Raw genomic sequence first — 8,629 nt, 5'->3', positions numbered from 1 at the left:
CAGCAAGCAATGCAGGTGTAGAAGCACGTGGCTAGGAAAAAACCCCTAGAAAGGCCAAAACCTAGGAAGAAACCTAGAGGAACCAGGCTATGAGGGGTGGCCAGTCCTTCTTCTGGCTGTGCCGGTGGGAGATTATAACAGAACATGGCCAAGATTGTTCAAAATGTTCATAAGTGACAAGCATGGTCAAATAATAATCAGGAATAAATGTCAGTTGGCTTTTCATAGCCGATCATTAGAGTTGAAAACAGCAGGTCTGGGACAGGTAGGGGTTCCATAACCGCAGGCAGAACAGTTGAAACTGGAATAGCAGCAAGGCCAGGTGGCCGATGGACAGCAAGGAGTCATCATGCCGGTAGTCCTGACGATTGTCCTAGGGCTCAGGTCCTCCGAAGAGGAAAAAGAAAGAGAGAATGAGAGAATTAGAGAGAGCCAAGATTTTCAAAATGTTCATAAATGACAAGCATGTCAAATAATAATCAGGAATAAATGTCAGTTGGCTTTTCATAGCCGATCATTAAGAGTTGAAAGCAGCAGGTCTGGACAGGTAGGGGTTCCATAACCGCAGGCAGAACAGTTTGAAACTGGAACAGCAGCAAGGCCAGGTGGACTGGGGACAGCAAGGAGTCATCATGCCCGGTAGTCCTGACGTATGGTCCTAGGGCTCAGGTTCTCCGAGAGAGAAAAGAAAGAGAGAAGGAGAAAATTAGAAGAGCGTACTTAAATTCACACAGGACACTGGATAACGACAGGAAGAAGTATCCAGATATAACCAACTTGGAAGACTTCCAGTTTGGTGTGGCGCCATTTCCGTTCCAATTTTCTGGAAGCTTGCTTCAGAGCTCGGGTATTTTCTGTATACCAGGGAGCTAGTTTCTTATGACAAATGTTTTTCGTTTTTAGGGGTGCAACTGCATCTAGGGTATTGCGCAAGGTTAAATTGAGTTCCTCAGTTAGGTGGTTAACTGATTTTTGTCCTCTGACGTCCTTGGGTAGGCAGAATATTTTGTTCCCGCTGCCCGTTTCGATACAGGTGCATGATAATGGTCCATTCTAAATCAAAACAAATTTCACACATATATTATTTAATAAATGTAAAGACAAGATTAAATCAAGAATAGTCTGATGGGTGACAATATTAGCCTATCAGTTGTGAATTATATATTATCAATGATTCCCAGCATAAGAAACAATGTCTTTTCCCCCAACTTTTTCACATCATAGTCACACACCTAATGTAGCCTAGCCCATAGGTCTAAATGTTTTAATAAGGTTTGTATCACAACTAAAGTGGCCAAATAACTTCTCAAAATTAAGCACATTAATCTGCTTTACAAAGGGTGTAGAGCCTAACTGGCATACATAAGCAGCGAGTGAGATTCAAGTTTGGGGAAGATCATTTTCACCATAAACACACACCTTTATAATAAAAGCATTACATGCAAATTTGCATTATACTTCACTTTTGATAATGTTTTTTTCTGCTAATGGAACATTCACACATATAGCCTACTACCATGTGCGTATAGCTACGCTTATAATGTGAAGAAATAGCCTAATAGTTTATCAACATTTTAAGCTAAACGTTCTGATCTGTTGCGTCAGCCACATTGCGTAGACTTTTTTGTTGTTGATGCTAGTGGTTGTATTCCTTTGGGATCTATCGCATCCCACAACTGTGGAATATTTGGGATATTTATTTCTCGCACAGGGGGATAGTAGATTGACATAGGCTAGTGCTTTTGCTGTTCGTTAGGCCAACTCATCTTGTTGGCTGACGAAAAGTATATGTGGACAGTTCTTCCAATATCTTCTATATGCACCTCAGAATTGGATAAGGACACGGGTAGTTGCGTCCCCGATGTGTCGGTCTTTACTTTGTAACCTGTGTGAAAGAACCGATCACCTGATGGAGCGCACAGCACTCAGGGAGAAGGGCACAACCACCACTGGCCGCAAACAGCATGGATTTTTTAGCGTGCATTGCGGCCACACAAAGGGGATGCAGCTGTGAAATTCTAGGCATTATCAAGTTATTGTCAAATTGTGAATGAGTGACTAATGTAGTGTGTCCAACCTGCTCAGAAAACAAAGCAGAGCTCATGCCTTTCAAATTACTTTTTTAGATCGTCATTAGAGCCGCATCATGCAGCCCTACAATGTATTAAAAATCTGAACATATAGCCCAACGTTTGTACAACAACTAAAGTTACATTTATAATACAAAATTAAGCATATAGGAATACCTATTTCTTTGTTAACCGTTTAACACAGAGTACAGAACACAGAATGTGCGCACTCACTCAAATCGTTTGGAGAAAATGTCCTATTCAGCTTTGTTCAATTGTATTCTTCATACTATATAACAATGCCACGGAATTCTAAGCAAATCTTGTCTGCTAAATGAACTAGTGTAGGCCACAGCCATTTGGCATAGCCAGATCCGGACCTAACATAAGGACATCTAAGAGTATGCTATTCTGTTCTTCTGAAATAAACTACATTTTCTTTAGAACTGTCTAAAATAAATAATGGATTTATTGTGATGGTGTAGGTTATATAACATGGATTTATTAGACTTTTTAAAATGTAGATGTTCCAAAGGTCTGCATCAGTGGCTTGTAGGCTATGTGTGGAAGCCAGGAGATGCTAAATGTGTTTGTGTTAATTAACGGTCATTTACCGTGAGACCGACAGTTACAGTACCAGTCAAAGGTTTGGACACACTTACTCATTCAAGGGTTTTTCTTAATTTGTACTATTTTCTACATTGTAGAATAATAGTGAAGCCATAAAAACTACGAAATAACACAAATGGAATATTTTAGTAACCAAAAAAGTGTTAAACAAATCAAAATATTTTTCATATTTGAGATTCTTTAAAGTAGCCACAGTTTGCCTTGATGACAGCTTTGCACACTCTTGGCATTCTCTCAACAAGGTTCATAAGGTAGTCACCTGGAATGCATTTCAATTAACAGGTGTGACTTGTTAATTTGTGTAATTACTTTCCTTTTTAATGTGTTTGAGCCAATCAGTTGTGCTGTGACAAGGTAGGGGTGGTATACAGAAATACCCCTATTTGGTAAAAGACCAAGTCCATATTGTGGCAAGAGCAGCTCAAATAAGCAAAGAGAAATGACAGTCCATCATTACTTTAAAACATGAAGGTCAGTCAATACAGAACATTTCTAAAACTTTAAAAGTATCTTCAAGTGCAGTCACAAAAACCATCAAGCGCTATGATGAAACTGTCTCTCATGAGGAAATGAAGACCCAGTGTTACCTCTGCTGCAGAGGATAAGTTCATTAGAGTTACCAGCCTCAGAAAATGTAGGCCAAATAAATGCTTCACGGAGTTCAAGTAACAGACACATCTCAACATCAACTGTTCAGAGTAGACTTCATGGTCGATTTGCTGCAAAGAAACCACTACTAAAGGACACCACTAAGAAGAAGAGACTTGCATGGGCCAAGAAACATGAGCAATGGACGTTAGACTGGTGGAAATCTGTCCTTAGGTTTGGTGAGTCCAAATTTGAGATTTTTGGTTCCAACCGCCGTGTCTTTGTGAGACGCAGAGTAGGTGAACGGCTAATCTCCACATTTGTGGTTCCCACAAATAGAGCAGGAGGTGTGGGGGTGCATTGCTGGTGACACTGTCTGTGGTTTATTTAGAATGCAAGGCACACTTAACCAGCATGGCTAACACAGCATTCTGCAGGGATACGCCATCCCATCTGGTTTGCGCTTAGTGGGACTATTATTTGTTTTTCAACAGGACAATGACCCAACACACCACCAGGCTGTGAAAGGGCTATTTCACCAAGAAGGAGAGTGATGAAGTGCTGCATCAGATGACCTGGCCTCCAAAATACATTTACATTTACATTTAAGTCATTTAGCAGACGCTCTTATCCAGAGCGACTTACAAATTGGTCATTCACCTTATGATATCCAGTGGAACAACCACTTTACAATAGTGCATCTAACTCTTTTAAGGGGGGGGGGGTTAGAAGGATTACTTATCCTATCCTAGGTATTCCTTAAAGAGTGGGGTTCAGGTGTCTCCGGAAGGTGGTGATTGACTCCGCTGACCTGGCGTCGTGAGGGAGTTTGTCCACCATTGGGGTGCCAGAGCAGCGAACAGTTTTGACTGGGCTGAGCGGAACTGTACTTCCTCAGAGGTAGGGAGGCGAGCAGGCCAGAGGTGGATGAACGCAGTGCCCTTGTTTGGGTGTAGGGCCTGATCAGAGCCTGAAGGTACGGAGGTCCGTCCCCTCACAGCTCCGTAGGCAAGCACCATGGTCTTGTAGCGGATGCGAGCTTCAACTGGAAGCCAGTGGAGAGAGCGGAGGAGCGGGTGACGTGAGAGAACTTGGGAAGGTTGAACACCAGACGGGCTGCGGCGTTTTGGATGAGTTGTAGGGGTTTAATGGCACAGGCAGGGAGCCCAGCCAACAGCGAGTTGCAGTAATCCAGACGGGAGATGACAAGTGCCTGGATTAGGACCTGCGCCGCTTCCTGTGTGAGGCAGGGTCGTACTCTGCGAATGTGTAGAGCATGAACCACAGGAACGGGTCACCGCGCTTGATGTTAGTTGAGAACGACAGGGTGTTGTCCAGGATCACGCCAAGGTTCTTAGCACTCTGGGAGGAGGACACAATGGAGTTGTCAACCGTGATGGCGAGATCATGGAACGGGCAGTCCTTCCCCAGGAGGAAGAGCAGCTCCGTCTTGCCGAGGTTCAGCTTGAAGTGGTGATCCGTCATCCACACTGATATGTCTGCCAGACATGCAGAGATGCGATTCGCCACCTGGTTATCAGAAGGGGAAAGGAGAAGATTAATTGTGTGTCGTCTGCATAGCAATGATAGGAGAGACCATGTGAGGATATGACAGAGCCAAGTGACTTGGTGTATAGCGAGAATAGGAGAGGGCCTAGAACAGAGCCCTGGGGACACCAGTGGTGAGAGCACGTGGTGCGGAGACAGATTCTCGCCCCGCCACCTGGTAGGAGCGACCTGTCAGGTAGGACGCAATCCAAGCGTGGGCCGCGCCGGAGATGCCCAACTCGGAGAGGGTGGAGAGGAGGATCTGATGGTTCACAGTATCAAAGGCAGCCGATAGGTCTAGAAGGATGAGAGCAGAGGAGAGAGAGTTAGCTTTAGCAGTGCGGAGCGCCTCCGTGACACAGAGAAGAGCAGTCTCAGTTGAATGACTAGTCTTGAAACCTGACTGATTTGGATCAAGAAGGTCATTCTGAGAGAGATAGCAGGAGAGCTGGCCAAGGACGGCACGTTCAAGAGTTTTGGAGAGAAAAGAAAGAAGGGATACTGGTCTGTAGTTGTTGACATCGGAGGGATCGAGTGTAGGTTTTTTCAGAAGGGATGCAACTCTCGCTCTCTTGAAGACGGAAGTGACTTAGCCAGCGGTCAAGGATGAGTTGATGAGCGAGGTGAGGTAAGGAGAAGGTCTCCGGAAATGGTCTGGAGAAGAGAGGAGGGGATAGGGTCAAGCGGCAGGTTGTTGCGGCCGGCCGTCACAAGACGCGAGATTTCATCTGGAGAGAGAGGGGAGAAAGAGGTCAAAGCACAGGGTAGGGCAGTGTGAGCAGAACCAGCGGTGTCGTTTGACTTAGCAAACGAGGATCGGATGTCGTCGACCTTCTTTTCAAAATGGTTGACGAAGTCATCCGCAGAGAGGGAGGAGGGGGGGGGGGAGGAGGATTCAGGAGAGGAGAAGGTGGCAAAGAGCTTCCTAGGGTTAGAGGCAGATGCTTGGAATTTAGAGTGTAGAAAGTGGCTTTAGCAGCAGAGACAGAAGAGAGAAATGTAGAGAGAGGGAGGTGAAAGGATGCCAGGTCCGCAGGGAGCGAGTTTTCCTCCATTTCCGCTCGGCTGCCCGGAGCCCTGTTCTGTGAGCTCGCAATGAGTCGTCGAGCCACGGAGCAGGAGGAGGACCGAGCCGGCCTGGAGGATAGGGGACAAGAGAGTCCAAGGATGCAGAAAGGGAGGAGAGGAGGGTTGAGGAGGCAGAATCAGGAGATAGGTTGGAGAAGGTTTGAGCAGAGGGAAGAGATGATAGGATGGAAGAGGAGAGAGTAGCGGGGAGAGAGAGCGAAGGTTGCGACGGCGCGATACCTTCCGAGTAGGGGCAGTGTGGAAGTGTTGGATGAGAGCGAGAGGGAAAAGGATACAAGGTAGTGGTCGGAACTTGGAGGGGAGTTGCAATGAGATTAGTGGAAGAACAGCATCTAGTAAAGATGAGGTCAAGCGTATTGCCTGCCTTGTGAGTAGGAGGGGGAAGGTGAGAGGGTGAGGTCAAAAGAGGAGAGGAGTGGAAAGAAGGAGGCAGAGAGGAATGAGTCAAAGGTAGACGTGGGGAGGTTAAAGTCACCCAGAACTGTGAGAGGTGAGCCATCCTCAGGAAAGGAACTTATCAAGGCGTCAAGCTCATTGATGAACTCTCCAAGGGAACCTGGAGGGCGATAAATGATAAGGATGTTAAGCTTGAAAGGGCTGGTAACTGTGACAGCATGGAATTCAAAGGAGCGATAGACAGATGGGTCAGGGAGAAAGAGAGAATGTCCACTTGGGAGAGATGAGGATCCCAGTGGCCACCACCCCGCTGACCAGAAGCTCTCGGGGTGTGCGAGAACACGGGGGCAGACGAGGAGAGAGCAGTAGGAGTCGCAGTGTTATCTGTGGAATCCATGTTTCCGTCAGTGCCAAGAAGTCGAGGGACTGGAGGAAAGCATAGGCTGAGATGAACTCTGCCTTGTTGGCCGCAGATCGGCAGTTCCAGAGCTGCCGGAGACGTGGAACTCCACGTGGGTCGTGCGCGCTGTGACCACCAGGTTAGAGTGGCAGCGGCCACGCGGTGTGAAGCGTTTGTATGGTCTGTGCAGAGAGAGAGAAGAGGGATAGACAGACACATAGTTGACAGGCTACAGGAGAGGCTACGCTAATGCAAAGGAGGTTACCTAATGCTAGGTAACCTCGATAACTGGCTAGGTAACCTCGATAATTACTCTATACTACACAATTATCTTGGATACAAAGACAGCAAAGACAACTATGTAGCTAGCTAACACTACACTAATCAGGTCGTTCCGTTGTAATGTAATAGTTTCTACCGTGCTGCTATTCGGTAGGAGTGGCTAGCTGGCTAGCTAGCAGTGTTGACTAGGTAGGAGAACGGCAGCGCGGACGAAAATAGCTGGCTAGCTAACCTCGATAATTACTCTAAACTACACAATTATCTTAGATACAAAAACAGCAAAGACAACTATGTAGCTAGCTAACACTACACTAATCAAGTCGTTCCGTTGTAATGTAATAGTTTTTACAGTGCTGCTATTCGGTAGGAGTTGGCTAGCTGGCTACTGCTAGCTGGCTAGCTAACCTCGATAATTACTCTAAACTACACAATTATCTTTGATACAAAGACGGCTATGTAGCTAGCTAAGAAGAAATTGCTAAGATCAAACAAATCAAACCGTTGTACTGTAATGAAATTAAATGAAATGTAATACTACCTGTGGAGCGAAGCGGAGCGAAGCGAAATGCGACTACTCGCTCCAACCCGGAGCGAGTAGTCCTCTGACCTCAACCCGATTGAGATGGTTTGGAAAGAGTTGGACCGCAGAGTGAAGGAAAAGCAGCCAACAAGTGCTCAGCATTTGTGGGAACTCCTTCAAGACTGTTAGAAAAGCATTCCAGGTGAAGCTGGTTGAGAGAATGCCAAGAGTGTGCAAAGCTGTCATCATGGCAAAAGGTGGCTGCTTTGAAGAATCTAAATTATATTTTGAATTGTTTAACAGTTTTTTTGGTTACTACATGATTCCATACGTGTCATTTCATAGTTTTGATGTCTTCACTATTATTCTACAATGTTGAAAATAGTCAAATTAAAGAAAAACCTGGAATGAGTAGGTGTGTCCAAACGTTTGACTGGTACTGTATATATCATTTTAAATACAGGTGAAGTCGGAAGTTTACATACACCTTAGCCAAATACATTTAAACTCAGTTTTTCACAATTCCTGACATTTAATCCGAGTAAAAATTCCAAGTCTTAGGTCAGTTAGAATCACCACTTTATTTTAAGAATGTGAAAAGTGAGAGTAATAGTAGAGAGAATTATTTATTTCAGCTTTTATTTATTTCATCACATCCCCAGTGGGTCAGAAGTTTACATACACTCAATTAGTATTTGGTAGCATAGACTTCAAATTCTTTAACTTGGGTCAAACGTTTCACGTAGCCTTCCACAAGCTTCCCACAATAAGTTGGGTGAATTTTGGCCCCTTCCTCCTGAGTCAGGTTTGTAGGCCTCCTTGCTCGCACACACTTTTTCAGTTCTAACCACAAATATTCTATAGGCTTGAGGTCAGGGCTTTGAGATGGCCACTCCAATACCTTGCCTTTGTTGTCCTTAAGCCATTTTGCCACAACTTTGGATGTATGCTTGGGGTCATTGTCCATTTGGAAGACCCATTTGCAACCAAGCTTTAACTTCCTGACTGATGTCTTGAGATGTTGCTTCAATATATCCACATATTTTTCCTCATGATGCCATCTATTTTGTGAAGTGCACCAGTCCCTCCTGCAGCAAAGCACCCCCA

This window comes from Salvelinus sp. IW2-2015, linkage group LG11, assembly GCF_002910315.2.
Source record: "Salvelinus sp. IW2-2015 linkage group LG11, ASM291031v2, whole genome shotgun sequence".
In the NCBI taxonomy this organism is placed as follows: domain Eukaryota; kingdom Metazoa; phylum Chordata; class Actinopteri; order Salmoniformes; family Salmonidae; genus Salvelinus; species Salvelinus sp. IW2-2015.
This window is presented reverse-complemented; position numbering follows the sequence as displayed.